We start from the raw sequence: 16536 nt of genomic DNA, 5'->3' as shown, positions 1-16536 counted from the left end.
GTAGAGATTTTATGGATAATTTTGGACTAATTTCCCCCTCTGTTAAATTTGTTTTTTCCATTAGTTTCCAGACTATTTTCTAAATCTAATTAGTAATGAAATTTTCCTTGTTAAATCGGGAGAATTTGTTTTTAAAGACAAATGCACAAAGCTAGATAGTAAAAGAAGCATATAGATGCGTTTATAACTTTATTGTATTGCTGTTAAACATTGTCAGTAATGAGTTTTAAATGGTAATTGAGAATCTCTTAATGTACTTTATATATTAACTATCCTATAGAAGAGATGAAGTTTGAAATCCCCGAATAAATAGACCACATACACGGAATTTTAATTAAAAGGCACACAGATTAATTGCATTTGTTATGTAAGTCACGAAGGGCTCATAGACCTAGAGGATGGCAAAAATTAACCAGGCCTAGAAAAAAACAATAGGTTTTAGTCAACAAATACTTTTTAAAAACATAAAATGTGACCTGAAGTGGAGTACTATCAAAGCCTATTGATACCAGAAGTGTCACAATTAGGCAGTTAGTAAGAAAATTAGTGGGTTGTCCTCAAGCTTGTTTTTAAGATTGCAAGTCAAGGATACTCTGCCACAGGTTTTAAAATGCAGGATATTTTCAAGGTCTACACTGGGCTGTGATAAATGATGGGGACACCCTCACATCTCATGCATCTTGCTGCTGCTAATGTGACCACTGCCACATCTTATCTTCCAAGTAAGGGACACTGCTATACTTTTTGCTTATTCCAGTCACCCTTGTCAGTATGAGCCAAGATAAACACTCTAAGGAGTCGTTATTATCGAAGCTCAGAAACTTGCTTATTATGCCATGGAAAGTCTTGAGATGAATGGGAGCGATAAGGTGTAACCATGTAGGGCTGTTAACGATGTGTAGCAGAAAGCCCTGCTTTTGCTCTCTGCAGATATGCTTTACAAGGATATTCCAGGAGTTATAAAATCTCTCCTTCCATTTCCACAGTCAGACAAGTGTTTACCTTGCCCAGGGGTGCCCAAATATTTTCTCCCCTTATTTTACTCTGGCTTCTTTAACCTCAAGCCAAAGCATCACCCAGGAATGCTGGAGTATTGGAGACTAAAATTCATTCTCTCTAGGTTCTCTCTCATTTTCCTTTTTTCATTTTATTTTATTGAAGTCACATTAGCTTCTAACAGTATGTAAATTTCAGGTGGGCATCATTATACAAATTCTTTTTTTTTCCCCCAGTAATTTTATTGAGATCATAATGGTTTATAACACTGTGTAATTTGGGGTGTACATTATTATTTATCAATTTCTGTGTAGACTACATTGTGCTTACCACCAGTAGTCTAATTTTTGTCCATCACTGTACATATGTGCCCTTTACCCCTTTTGCCCACTCCCCAATCCTCTTCTCCTCTGGTAACCACTAATCCGTTCTCTTTACCCATGTGTTTGTTTATCTTCCACATGTGAGTGAAATCATGCAGTATTTGTCTTTTCTGTCTGGATTATTTCACTTAACATCATACCCTCCAGGTCCTTCCATGTTGTTGCAAATGGGACAATTTTGTCTTTTTTATGACTGAGTAGTATTCCATTACATATATATACCACATCTTCTTTATCCATTCATCCATAGAAGGACACTTGGGTTGCTTCCACATCTTGGCTATTGTGACTAATGATGCAATGAACATAGGGGTGCATAAATCTCTTTGGATCATTGATTTCAAGTTCTTGGTTAAATACCCAGTAAAGGGATAGCTGGATCGTATAGTATTTCTATTTTTAATTTTTTGAGAAATCTCCACACTGTTTTCCACAGTGGCTGCACCAGTTTGCATTCCCACCAGCAGTGCACCTGTCAGAATGGCTATAATTACAAAAACAACAAATGCTGGAGAGGATGTGGAGAAAAGGGAACTCTCCAGGTTCTCTTCAGACTCCCCCAGCCCACCAGTTACGGAAGTCAACTGGGTTAACAGCTTCATTTCTTTTTCATCTCATTTTTCTCTTCACATTGTTGTTCCTTCAAGTTATAGAAACTGGCATGCCCTCCTATTTTGCTTCCTATCCAGCCAGTTTTTATCCACTATAAACTTACGTGTAACGTAATCTTGCTGCCTTCACTGATCGCGAGCATCTGCATAGCTATCAACTTGTTTAAAACAAATCCCATTTCAATCAAATCAAATGCAGGCAGCAGGCTTCGCTCAAATAACAGATCCTAACTGACTCCTGTTATGTTAATAACTTGCATCCAGGATTGATGCTAAGGTGAGCCTGTCAGCTCCAGAAAACAATGCAAGGATTTGGAGGTGGAAAAGTTTTGGAGGTGGAAATAGTGTCTTAAGAGTTATATTTTCAACAGATGATGAAACAAAAAAGGGAAATGGGGTGGGAACACAGACAGGAGAATGACCGCGTTGACCCCATTGCATTCGTGCCATAGGGGAGCCTGGCCTGAGAAAGGTGGAGAAGCCACATTGCAAGACACGGAGCAGCCAGTTAGCTAGGTGAGTGTCAGTGTCACCCGGACACTGGGGAAGTTGCGTCAGATCAAGACTGGGTAATCAAGGGAGAGCTCAGGTATGGGAGTGGCCTGGGAATTATGTGCACCCAAGTGAGTGATTCAAGTCAAGAAAGTTAAGCGAGTCTCAGAATCCATGGGATCCAAAGAGACGGCAAAACAGGCTGGTGAAGTCAAAGCAGAGACCACAAGTCTCAACAGTAAGGGGACAGGCACTGGGCAAGTCATCATATAACCTACATGGCTCAGGAAGCTGGTGGTAAGTGAGACCAGGAGGCAGGAATCCTGGGCTAAAGTTAAGAGTCTGCAGAGAGGTGACCAAAATTCATGCCACCATTTCTGCAAAAGTCACAGAATCTCAACAGCAAGAAAATGTTGATTTCAACGCCAAGGATGATAACTACGCTCAGCCTCTTCTCTCAAGACTCTCTACCATTTTTAACTTTCTGAAGCACAGACCAGCCTCTGAGGGAATCCAGCATATGTCCTCATAAATAGAAATGCACATAAGTTGCACATGATGACAAATGGGAGAGTGTGGAGTGGAGATAAATGTTACCATAAAGGGCGTGTGTTATGAAGGGCTCTGAAATCGTGAAGAGAAGGTCTTTGAAGGCCTTCACCAGGGAAGCGGTTCAACATACTCGTGGGGAACTCAGTCTGATACCAGCACCGCTGGAGGACGGGGAGCTAGGAGTGTGTTCCAGAGTCAGCCAACTGTTTTTGGAATACTAAAAAATATGTCTTCATGGTTAGGTCGAAGGCTTTTCTCTGCTTCACTCAAAGAGTGAAATATCATCTTTTGTAAGATATTTTTTTTTTACCAGATACTTCTTTTATAATCTTTTTTTGACTCTATTTTACAGAAGAGTCAAATATCTTCTATTTGAAAGACACGACTCATTCTTGCCCTTACTAGCTCACCATGCTGCATGGAAATTCTATTGTTCAAAACAGAAGATGCTCTAGAGGGAGATGTTTAATCCTGAGACATAACAAGATAGCACTGAGGGGAGAGGGGCAGAAGGAAGAAGGAATTACAAATCTCTTAATCTTCACCGCAGTAACACTTTTAAATTCACTAAACTGTATGTTTCTTGAGAATAAGGAACATGCCTTCTTTCTTTATGAAATTCCAGCACTTTCTGCCTCAAAATACAAGACACCCATAATGTTCATCGGAGTAAATTCCATAGATGATTTCTGTGTTTATATTTTAGAACGTTCTTTCATTACAAAGTTAAGTTTTGTAAAAAATTAACTATTTGGGTGGTGAACATGATGTAATCTATGCAGAAATAGAAGCATAATGATGTACACCTGAAATTTATACAATGTTATAAACCAATGTTACTGCAATAAACAAAAAATTTCATTGATATTGATATTAAAAAATAAAAAAAAATAAAATCCAAAGCAAGTAAAATGTTTGTCTCCTCAAATTCTTGAAACTACACAAAAAATTTATTTTAACATTAGTCAGTTTTGACCATATTCCAATTCTGGGTTTAATAAATTAGGAAACAAATGAAGAACTGAATCTTCTCAGAGTCGTTCATAGTTATAAGAAAGATAAATGTTGCTTTTTATTCTGATGAAAATATAATATTTTCATGGAAAATAAATTAGGGGGGCCAGCCCGGTGGCGCAAGCGTTAATTGTGCACTCCACTGCGGCTGCCCGGGGTTCACAGATTCAGATCCCGGGCGCGCACCCATGTACCACTTGTCAAGCCATGCTGTGGCGGCGTCCCATATAAAGTAGAGGAAGATGGGCACAGATGCTAGCCCAGGGCCAGTCTTCCTCAGCAAAAGAAGAGGAGGATTGGCAGATGTTAGCACAGGGCTGATCTCCTCACAAAAAAAAAAAATAATAAAATAAATTAGGCATTAGAAATATTTTTAAATTAGACATTGGAAACATTTTTATACGTCCTTTTAAAATATTTAACAAATCCATACTATAACAATAGCCAAGCATTTAAATTACAAAACTTAAGTTGAATATCTCTACAGAAAAATATTTGCCAAAGAAAAACTTTTACTACAACTGTGGGTGTGCAGAAATTATATATACAGCATAGAAAGCAGTTTATATTACTGTCACTATAAATCATAACATTTATTTTCAGGAAAAGAAAAATTTGTTGATGGCAAATGGTTTCAACCTGCATACATATTTACCAATTTTACTTAAATTTTGAATTACACCATTTACTCACAGATCACTACCACCCCCTTGTGGTCACAGATAAATATTTCTCATCAAGGTGCTTACGCACCAGAGAGAATACGTTCTTTGAAGTGCCTTGTTTTGAACAGACGATTATAAACGAATTCAAGTTAAATATTTATTCCTGTGTAAATACGGGGTATAATATATACATCCAAGTATATATATTATATATGTGTATATAGAGAACAATTTACATGTGCAAATAAATCTCAAAAGATCATGCAGTTCGTTTAAATGTCTATAAAATGTGTGATAGCCTCAGGAACATCTTCCAAGAATAGCTCCTGTCTCTTCTACTACTTGCAAAATTATATAGACAGAGGCTTTTCAGCTCCCAACAGCCATGATCGAAGAGTGGTTCTCAATCCTGATTGCATATTAGAATTACCAAGAGATTAATAATAATAATAATAATACCATCTCTGACCATCCCACAGAACATTAAATCAGAATTCCTCAGTCCAGGTCCAGGAGCCTATAGTCTTATAAGTGACTCAAATACTCAAATGCTTCAAACCTCTGATCTAAAAGGTGTGCATAAGGATGCTTCAGTTGGAACAGAATATATAAAATGCAGAGAAAAGATGAGCCTACATTACCTGGAGGTGAGAGGAGGGTAAAATGTTGAGTCTTGTCATTCAACACTACCTGTGCTGCTGCATCAGGACTGTGATTGTGAAATTACAAGAATGAAGAGAGGTGTTTCTTCTCCTAGAGACTTTGAGACTATATTACAAATGCACCAGGTTCACTCATAAAAATATATTATTGTGCAAAATGAGTAGAGATCATATAGAAAAAGATGTGGAAGGACTACATTTTCTTGGGAAAATCACTACTTGATTTGCACAAGATCTCGTCTTCTGTTTTAATCAGGCCCTGTGCATATGGACAGGTGTTTATTTTCAAGGTTCTTAAATAATTAGTGTGTAGTTTGAAACATTTAAAAACAATCAGCATTTATACCTTGGATGTTTAAAGGTGTTATGTGAACTTTTGGGCCATGTGTGAATGCCAACTTTTTTTAATGAAAAGGCTGGTTTTACTGCCAGTAGACACCTAAAAACACTCTGCAGTTCATATTAATAAGACTGAACGTAATTGAATGTCAGAAGATACGGTGATTTATAAAGTACTTTGTACCCTGTGTATAATGAAAACCCTTGGCACTGAATCCTAATATTTGATGAAACATGACAGTGGCTTTGTCTCCAATAGCTGACTTGACCTAGAACCTTCTATCATTTTTATAGTGAACTGTTTTACCCTGTTTCTACCTGTGACTCAAGTTTTCATCTACAATTAAGGAAAAATGGTACAATTTGAATTTTAGCTTTGTTTCTTCCTTCAGCTATTTGACATATTTTCAAGGCAATGAAATGAATATTTTAGTAAATATACCAGAATTGTATATACTTCTGAATGCAAACTCCTTGAAAGCAGACACCTGGGGGAAACTGACACTTACCCATTGATGCTGTCTGTTCCGAAAATGTTTTTTTGGAGCTTGTCTTTGGGAACTGCTTTCTATGCTGGTAGCACATTTTTTGAGTATCTGTTTCTATAGCAAAACTACACTTTGGGCGGTGGATTTGAACTTTTTGAACAGCATTAAAATGTATTTGCAGCCAAGACTAACGGGTAATTGAGATAAGCTGAGTAATGAGCAATTAAAATAAAATAAAACAAAACAAAACAAATAAAATACACGTGCGGGGCTATAATCTAGTACGCATGACATAGGTGGCGTGGCAGTTATAAAGCAACTTCAATGCTTTCTATTCAAACATTTATCAAAAATTATGTTGTAAAAGAAAAAGACACCATCCCACCCAACAACAACAAAAACTGAGAAAAAAATGCAATTGTAATTTAAAAAGCAAGATCATAGTTCATTTCACTCCATTAAAAAATAAAATATTTTAATTAATGGGATGCTTTTGACCAAGCATGCTTCATAAATACCTTGATAATTAAATATTTCATAAAAAGAAAATTGAGAAAGAACAAGAAGTGAAAAACAAATTTTGGTATGATCGCTAAGATTTTTCCATGGTCTTAAAATGTAAAATTCAAACTTGAAAGAAAAATTTCCTAAGGAATTTTGATAATGTTTGAATGTATTATTCATTTTATTGATTTTTGGGTATTCATGCATATTTTATTCATTCATTTAAATGCTTTATTCATTTTAATGTGAAAAAACAGTCTCCCCAAACTTTGATCTCAAACATTAATGGGCATCCTATCTACCTAGGAATATTGTTACCATGCAGATCCTGGTTCAAGACTCTGCATTTCGAAAGAGTTCCCAGTTGGTGCTCATGCTGCTGGATCTTGAATCATGTTTCCAGTAGCAAGACTCCAGCCTTCAACTTGTTATATTTATTCTCACATCATATTTTCTCCTTCTCTTCCTAGCTCTTTCACATATTTTTCCCAATGTCTGGACATGCCATTCATTTTTTTGCTTTTTCTTTCTTCCCTGGTTGGTAAAATAAATAAAAATCTCCCGTACTGTGGATTGCCTGAATCTAGGCTCTCAGTGGCAGAAATTCTCTCGAGAACCTCTCCAACCTTGGCCCATTCTCCTTCCATTCCCCATACCTGCAGCTTCCCCTCAGCACTCTGATGTCAGAACTTGGCCTCCAGTTCAGTTAATGCCCACTTTAATTCTACAGTGTGATTCTGTGTAGTAAAATGCAACTGTCATATCAATGTCCTGGGCCCATGCAGGTCAGAAAGCTCAATGATTCCTCTGTTAAAAAAATAAATTCTGCATAAAAGCAAACAAAACCCCAGGATTTCCAAAGCAACTGGTCTGTAATACTGCAGTTCATCTCCAAGTACCATCATCTGATAAATTTTGTACAACCTTGAAATACTACTTGCTTTTACGTTTTAGTTAATATAAAAGATATTTGTTCCTTTTATATCAATTCTGCAAGATTGAGGTGGAATGATGATTTCAAGTATGAAAAGAGGAGTCTATGCTAAGTTTAAAGGTTATAAGGCAAAAACAGAACATAAAATTATAAGTGCAATTATGACTGGATAGAGTATTAATAGTTTTGAATTGCTGGTTGCGTTTTTAAGTAATACAGAAATCTATCCTGTATAAACTTGTATCCAAACCTTTGTGATTAGGGCAATAAAAGGACAGGAAAGTTCAAACCGTAATAAAATAAAATCTCAAGAAATTTCTTTAAGGCCAAGGTTGGAGAATGAAAGAAAGAAAAGAAAAACTTACCAGTAAGATGGATACGTGGAATTATGTCTTATTCAGTAATTTGCTTACAATGGAATTTTCCAATCTTAAATCTTATAATTGTTAACAACTTATAATGAATCCATCTATAATCAACTCATAGAGATGTATAAATAATGATCAGAAAAATCAGTCAATTCTGAGGCTTTCGGAAAATCCAAGACTAATTTGTGTGTATTTTTATTAGATGTGTCTATGAATTGCTTCATTTTACCTCTCCAGTAATCTGACCCTAATTATTAATTCTCTTTATAGTTATGAAACAACAGTGACAAGTGAACATGTCAAAAACAATGAAATATTTCTCTGGTATGGCATAAAGAGACCTGGTCTGAGAACTGAAAACCTAGGATCTAATTTTGGCCCAGCACTAATTAGCTGGTGATCCTGAACACGTCAGCTAAATTCTCTGACTTCTGGTATCTGATTCTGGGACAAATCTTTGATAACAGACAGGAAGATTTTAAGAATCCCAAAAGTCAGCTCAGAATCAAATCTCATTCTGGCCTTAAAGCCAGCTTCTAAAAACTAGGTTCTTGGCTTGAGAAGCTAAGAACCTAAGAACTCTTAAGATGAGACATCTTAAGACCTTGCTTCTGGTAGAAGATTCTTGTCTCTTCCATGCTGTTCATGCTTCTGCCGTGGTTCCCATTCAAGCCTATAGTTGCTCTAGGACTAAAATGTCCTAGACTTGTTCCCCCCAACACTTTCCTAATACTTAAGATTTTCTTCCAAATCCCCATGCCCATAGCTACCTTCCTCACTTTGACTTCTAGGCTACCTAGACTTCTGGCTAATACTTCTTGCCCAAATCCTCTTGGTTCTGAGATTGCTCCCTCTGCCTAAGCTCTATCTGCTGCCAAGACACTCCTCACCACGCAGCCAGTCTTACTCGGGTGGGCAGGGTCCCACCTGGAACCAGCCAGTGATAACTACACAGGTGTTGAAATAACACTCACCTGAAGTATTAGGGGCCAGTCAGGGGATGGCAGTCTGAGGGTGACAAACTGAAGACACTACTGCAGCAAGGCAAACAGTCACATAAAAAAAAAAGTGAGGATGATGAATATGTTGATCACTTCAGTAGAATGTTTTCCTTGCTGAATATAATTGTCATGAAAAGTAGCAGATTAAGAAAACAAATATAGTTTAGACACCTGCCTGCCATCCGTCCTGAAATCATGGCCAAGTGAAGTTTATTTTCCCATGGTTCATTCAACTTCTGCTTCTTGGTTAAGTGCCAATATTCATAGCCATTATCTCTTCTAGAAAGCTCTCATTTAAATAAGTGGGAATACACTGAAAGAGAGAGCAGAACAAATTTCAGCACTAATCATTGAGGATTTATTGTATTAATCTACTTGCTCACATATTTCCTTTCCTTCACCTCTACTGCATACTGTGCATATATTTCACAAAAGCAAGAGCTCAAATACAGCAAACGCAATAGATAGGAACGTGTGCAACAAGCCAATGTTGAAACATCAGGACTGCCTCACACCAGGTACCTCTCTTTTCAGCAAACGCTCCTTCTGTCACTCACTATCACTTCTGATGACTTGATTATTTTAGAACTGTGCATCTGATTTTTTTGATCATTTTTTTGTATATGTTTAACAATAAATTTTTAGAGATATACACTTGTCTGTGCATAAAAATAAGGGTTCCTGGGTTTGCAGAGTTAAAATTCCCAAGCGTGAACTAGAATTTGCATGAACAGACGATTCAAGTCATTCTGGTGCTGCCTTTCCACAGAGGGCACTGGAGAACCACTGTGTCTATTCATTTTAATTTAGCCCCTCGGCCTGAAATGTTAGGGAGGCAAATGGTTTTGTTTGATGAGCACAGTGTTTTAAAAAATGAAGACTGAATTTAAACACCTTGAAGCAGAGTATGCCAACGTCTCAACTCAACTCTCACACCAACTCAGCGACTCCAGGAGGTGCTTATGTGCCTCGCCTCCAAGGCATTTGAACTTGCTACCTTTGATCTAAATTATCCCGGGAAAATTATCATTAATTTTCTGCAGAGAGGTATTAAGCAAATAAGGTAGACACGCAACTGCACCCATTTATATTATTTAGTTCAACTAGGCTTTCTTTCCTTTCTGTTCTGGAGATATCCAAAAGTTAGACGGTCAATAACCATTGTTATTTAAGTCTAAGTGTATGGATCATCTTTCAATTAAAGCATTTTCTTTTCAATAATGGATAGACTGAGCTACATTGACACAATGATATTACAATAAAGGCAACATACTTTTTAAAATTAATCTGTGATGTCTGAAATTAAATGAAATCACTCTTGAATAGTGGGCATTATTTTAAGTATGTGAAACTTAAGTGATTTTGAAAATTAAATAAATATTTATTAAATATCTACTATTTCTCAGATATTCAATAAAAGGTACCTCAGGGGCTCGCTCAGTGGTTAAGTTCGCACACTCTGCTTCAGTGGCCTGGGGTTCGCAGGTTCGGATCCTGGGCTCAGACCTGCACGCCGCTCATCAAGCCATGCTGTGGCAGCATCCTATATACAAAGTAGAGGAAGATGGGCACAGATGTTAGCGCAGGGACAATCTTCCTCAGCAAAAAGCGGAGGATTGGCAATGGATGTTAGCTCAGGGCCAATCTTCCTCACACACACACAAAAAAAAGATACTTCAGACCAAAATAGGGTGGCAACAGATTCAAACAAAAAATGCATACTATTTCTAATCTCCATTGGGTTAATGGGAGCTCATATATACATATATATATGTATATATGTGTGTACATATTTGTGTGCATAGATATAGATTGATAAATATTTCACTTTTAAATGCCTATTGATTTTCACCTAACAAAAACTTGTCTGATTATAAATATTTTACTGTGTCTTAAAGCATATCTTCACATTCTATGCAGTATCTATAAGCAGGAGATTTACAAAAATAACCACGCTTTAAAGTAGAAATGTCCAAAAAGCATAGACAGTGAGAACTGAACAATGCTCTCTTAAAGGAGAGAGAGTTTTAGCTCCAAACATTCACTTATTTTGGAGGCTCAGTATTTTTTAAAAGTTAGGCATTAACATTAAGTCATATAAAAATAGATCCAACCATTAAACAATAATTTTTGTCTTTTTATTCCATTTTTTTATATATACTTATTTTTAAATCAAAACCAAAGTCCTCAACCACTAACATTGTTCTGATATAAAAAAAAAAAAGCCTCCATACATGTCCCTGATTTCTAAACACACAGAAATGAGAAATGAGAAATGATGGGAAATCTACCTTGTTTTTGTATCTTCATGAGGACTTGGTGTTTACAACTGATTCTTTCATTTATCAACCAAAAACGAGCTGCCTCTCTTTTTATTATCTGAATAGTTCATTACATGGGTTTGGGGATAAAAATGACCCATTATCTTTTGTCCCATTCCAGAATATTCTGGAACAATTGCCATTTTTACAACATGAGTTAGTTCTAATTGTTCTTGTGTCAATAGGGCATATGATAGCTTGGTTTTAGGAAAACCCAACTTTCCAGTTTGGTAACCACGGAAAATTTCAAAATTCAGTTATCTCGTGAGAATAATTATTTGTATATTTTGCCACTCATGGTCACTGAATGTGAATGAATCTAATATTCAGATCCTTCAACATTGTGGCACTTACTCTTGAACTCTGGAGATGGCTTTGGCACCACCCCAAGCCTCAGTGCAAAGTGTGTTAGACATTTATCTGTTCGGATCCTAGGTTGAGCAACAAAACCGCTTTTGTTCAAAGAATAACTAACAGATGAGTAATGAAGTCACTTACCCAAAGCCAAATTCCATTGTCAATAAGAGGAGGTTTGGATTGTATAGTTTCATCTAACAACTATGTGGGAATTTAGATTTTCTAACAGAAGTCAGAAAGCAACTGTTATTTCAACCAGACTATTTTTTCTCAGGAATACATCAGCAATCCATGAAGGATTTTCATCTGTTCAGGTTTTTTAGAAGAGGATCTTGAACTTGTGTTATATTGTAAGTTTAACCCCCGAAACAAACTGATGTTTTCCCTGTTTATTGTCAATAGAGTTTTTCTTTCCAGCAGAGTTTTGGAAAGCTGTGGGGGCTTCTCCGTTATTGTTTAGTTTTGCTTTGTTTTTTTTTTAAAATAGCTTTTAAATGCTCGTTTAGCAACGGAGTCAAAGTGGAACTAGACAGGTAATTCCTTAAGAAGGTTTTTCCAAACTAAAAATTCCTGTGACTGTTACTCTGTCATAAGAATAATTTTGCTCTTAAGGCATGATACAGCTGGAGTTAGGACACATCCTCTATCAAAGTGCGGAAATGAAGCTCACTCCATTGGGGTTTGCTGCTTGGTATTAAATATATATACACTTAACGTTGCATCTTTACTGATCATGAAAAATGCCTAGAGCTTAGAGAGGGTAAGTTGATACTAACTTCTGTGCAGCACCCTTAGTCGGTTCCCTTCCGTTCAGCAGATTTAGTGCTTCTACTAAAAATAGGAGCAAGCTTTAAAAGATAATAGATAAAAATAGGACCTTCCTTCTTTCATGGAGACATCTACAATACTGCCCATGGAAAAGTTTCAAGCCGTTTATGCACACATTTTTACCACATAAATTCGCACAATTCTCAACTTTAGTCATTACAGTGAATTAACAGTGTCCAAGCCACGAATTATTTCTCCTCAGTCATCATTTTTTTGGAATTTTTAACAGATTTCTTTTCCTAATTTTATACACATTTTCTATTGCCTCTCCCATCACTTTTCCTCTTTCCCCAGCAATTTCTTTCTAAGAAATTTTGATTTTCACGTGATTTTGTTACTTTGGGTGTCGCGTTTCTACAAGGTACCTTTCTCGTGCATTCCAGCATCCAGGACAGCATGCTGACTTCTCTCCAGGGTATACTTAACCAGCTACCAGTCTGGGTCTCTGGTAAACAAACCTGAGTCTTAAACTACATTTTATTTTACTTCTGCCCTTTTTAGCCCATTTCTTTATAGTCCACATTCTGTTATTATTTCTCAGTTTTGAAGCTTTTCTCATAACCCAGAGTTAGTCAAAGGATTATTTCTAGTTTCTAACTATAAAAGAACTCTGTTTATTTACAGAGTACCCAGTAATCAAGATGTGTTTAGAACATGGTATTTTAGCACATACAATGAAAACGAGAAAATAATCTTGTCTTAAATCTATAAACTTTTTAAGGACCAGCAGAAAAGAATAGTCACTAATAAAATTTATGTTTAGGGTCATAAATGGTGGATCAATGTATGAGTAAGAACATATGCCTTTCCTTTTTTCCTATAACCACAGCACAGTTAATCTAATAGTTTTTCACCGTTCTTTGAGCCCTCAGGTAATGACTATTGCTAAAGACAGGATCTTAGGTCATCCAGTTATCTGATTTATTGTTATACGTTCTACATGTTTATATTTTCAGATTTTTCACTGCAATGGCAGAAAATCTAAACCTGGAGGAGGCTGCTATACAAAGTTTCTCTAACATTCATTAGATTTATCTAAAGACTCTGATGGATACTTTCAGTGTGGTCTCTCTTAAGTTCATTGAAATTCAGAGTAATTAATTGAAGTAAAGCCCTGTATTTGTGCACGCGTTCTGAGTGATTAACTGAAGTGAAACACATGTATTGCTAATCTTGCATGCTGTGATTAAGATAGAAATAAAGACATCCATCAAACTAGATTACTTCTTCATCAAGGAGGCGCAGAAATATCTCCATAGCTGTTTGGCTCGCTTTAATTGTATCAGAGCCTCTCATATCGTGGGTTTAAGTGAGACACTATTTCCCCCCATTACCAAAGAGAATATTAAAGTATGAGAGTATACTAATCAGCATGTGAAATGAATTACAATGCATTTAAAGTTCTCCTCATTAGTAAAATTAGATTAATTAAAGGAACAAAAGGCATTTGTGTGTTTATTGATCTATGTTCACACTTAAATGCATAAACACAGAGATGGGAGGACCATTATCAAATGTGTCCAAATGATTTTCTCTGGCCTCTCTAACTCCTTTATTTGAAAAAAAGAATGGAGAATGGTGCTACCTTCCCTGTGTGAAAAAGAAATCTAATTGACGACCCACAAAAAATGACACTTGCTTCCTTTTCCTCAAGATAACATCGCTGCCTCCAATAGGAATACAGGTTCTAAAAGCAATCTGCTTTTTCCAAAGAGAAAAGACCCACTTACTCTACCAATTTTGTGGTTAGTTACTCAGAGCTGCCCTTAGTATATAAACGTGGAATCCAGGTCACTCAATAGGACTGGGTAAGAGCAGAAGGAGACCAGGAGTTGTCTCAGAATAATGAATGATTTGACACAAAGTGATTTCTTGAAAGCCAAAGTTACCATTTCAGGAAATTCATTCTCTTGTGGTTCAGTGAGCCATGAGGGAGGTGAACTGAACAGAATGAGAATAAATCAAAATCGGACATTTCACAGATATAGAGCCCTTTCTTTGGGTATCTCAAAATGCGGCAAGAAGCAGTGTTTCTCACATCGCTCGTTGTGTTATAAATCTACTTACTTTCATCTTAAAGACTAAGTGAAAAACTGTAAACTTAAGTGATTTGAGACAGAAATATATATTTATATTCATAATAGCTTGAAACAGCCAAAAACAAACAAAAAAAACTCTTCCTATGCAATTACTTGTAATTACTTTAGCAATTAGCTGTGCAAAAGAAAAATTTGATTTGAATAAACATTTAAGTTTTTTCTTCATTCTGTTGTATATTTAAGGATTCATACAATTTTTATCTACTTTGATGATTCTTCAAGTTGAACATAAAACAAACTTGACCTTAGACAATCAGACTTCAGGAATCTATAGGTCAGAGTGGTTCAACCACAAATGCAGAGATGGAAACCTGCAGCTCCGTGGTGACAAAATGACCCTACACTTTACTTAAATTGGACAAGCAAATATTTATACCCTAAAAAAAAAGATGCTGGACAAAATATTAAATAGTGATACTGAAAATGACATACATTTATTGACCAGAGTTCAATATTAAAAAACTACATCTATGCTTCAAAACTTTAATTATAATTGCTAAATCAAATGGCAGCATCAACAACAAATAGATTGAAAACATATATGTTAAGACAGGGAAAAACAAAAACAATAGGGAATTGGAATATCTTACAAAAAGTAAAAATACTGCTGTAAAAATACACTTATTGACATAGGTGTATATATTATGCTAAATTTTAAAAAACAAGTTATAAAACAGTTTCTATATTTTATATTGTATTATATAGTATATAATAACTAATATTATGTTATATGTAAGAGTAACAGATACTATTAATATAAATATATTATCTATTGGCCTATAAACCACATATTCCAGAAGAATATACAAAAAAATTTTAACAAAAGCCATATAAATGGTGAGAATGTATTTATGACTTTTAATCATCTCTGCGTCTTCTAATTTTCTACAATAACCATGCTTTACTTGTGTAAGAAAGTGTTTTTAATTCAATTCAAGAGACTTTGGATTCATTCTGGCAGTTAGTTATCCATATGTGATCCAGTCTCCCCCGCCTTTCCAATGAAATATCCATGGAAACACAACAAACAATATAATTTCTCAACAGCACAGAAAATTAAGAGGCTCCACCAGCTAACCAAACATCTCTTGAAAGAATTACTCCTAAGTAAAGTGTGAATGAAATAAATTGAGAAATGACAAGGAGCAGCCAACTCATATGAACACCTCTCTCTCCCCACTCTCTGCTCCCGGCCTCCGAGGACCCCTACAACAGAGCAGAAAAACCTAAATACTATATTATTCAGATTGTCAGAGTTGTCTCTTATTCTTGCTTGAGGTCTTCCCTTTTTACAACTCTTTGGGAGGCTGAGCTCACAGTAATGCACAGGGCCAGGCGCACAGGAGGAACAGCAGTGGTAAGAAGGGAAGAATCAGAAAGACCACCTGAAGCCTAAGAACCAGGAACATCAAGCATGAAGTTAAAGAAGAAAAGTCCAGACCAATCAGAGCACTGTCCCTCGTCCTGGGAAGAGAGGCGACGATGGAGACAGAGGCTGGTTTTCCTTGGGAAGAGAAAGGAGCAAAGAGCTTTCCTCTCCCGCCCAGAAACCTTCGTTATTCTTAAAACAAAGCAATGAGATAGAAATAATTATATCTGTTTCAAAGGGAGACCAACCAAGCTCTGAAAGATAAACACTTGACCCCAAATGACATCAAAATGATAATGAATTCTGAACTCCCATAATCAACCTTAGTACTCCAAATAATAAAGTCGATGCTTTCAGGTACAATTGCCAACGATAAAACCAATCAAATGGCAACATCAATGACCAATAAATTGAAAAACTATATGTTTTTATACAGTTTTGTTTTCAAACTAATGTTTTCTTAACTAGTGGTACTGGTATCCCCTGAGCCAGTGAAAGTAATAAAATTTTCAGTTGTATTATTTTTTTTTCTAATCTCAGTAGTTTTTTCAAG

The 16536-nt window shown here is 36.1% G+C and overlaps 1 protein-coding gene across 5 annotated transcripts in view; it reads right to left on the bottom strand.

Moving 5' to 3' along the window:
• Window positions 1-10549, bottom strand: part of SPAG16 (sperm associated antigen 16) — a 101792-nt gene extending 91243 nt beyond the window's left edge. For all 5 annotated transcript variants that reach the window (XM_058532937.1, XM_058532942.1, XM_058532940.1 and 2 more), the window contains exon 1: window positions 10434-10549. The gene's annotated coding sequence lies outside the window, so the exon portion shown is untranslated. The remainder of the gene's footprint in view (window positions 1-10433) is intronic.
• Between the last annotated feature and the right edge of the window lie 5987 nt (window positions 10550-16536).

Source organism: Diceros bicornis, chromosome 37 (genome assembly GCF_020826845.1).
Source record: "Diceros bicornis minor isolate mBicDic1 chromosome 37, mDicBic1.mat.cur, whole genome shotgun sequence".
Taxonomy (NCBI): Eukaryota; Metazoa; Chordata; class Mammalia; order Perissodactyla; family Rhinocerotidae; genus Diceros; species Diceros bicornis.
Note: the sequence above shows the minus strand (reverse complement) of the source record. Positions and strands in the feature narration are given on the sequence as shown.